The sequence below is a fragment of the Eimeria mitis genome, genomic scaffold, assembly GCF_000499745.2.
Source record: "Eimeria mitis Houghton genomic scaffold, Emh_scaff630, whole genome shotgun sequence".
NCBI classification, from domain to species: domain Eukaryota; phylum Apicomplexa; class Conoidasida; order Eucoccidiorida; family Eimeriidae; genus Eimeria; species Eimeria mitis.
Genome location: NW_013574486.1, coordinates 15,952 through 16,224, shown reverse-complemented (window position 1 = coordinate 16,224; position 273 = coordinate 15,952).

The window sequence follows — 273 nt, the reverse complement described above, 5'->3', positions numbered from 1 at the left end:
GAAAGAAAGAAAGAAAGAAACAGAACGAAAGAAAGAAAATAAAGAAAAAGAAAAAGAAAGAAAATAAAGAAAGAGAAAAGAAACAAAAGAAAAGAAGAAACACAAAAAAAGAAAAAAAAAGAAAAAGAAAGAAAGAAAGATAAATATCTCAGTTTTTGTATGCAGGCTATAAACAGAAGAAGGAAAATAAACAGAAAATATAATAAATTATTTTATTATTTTATTTTAATATAACAAAATAATAAAATAAATATACACAAACAGAGACAGAAA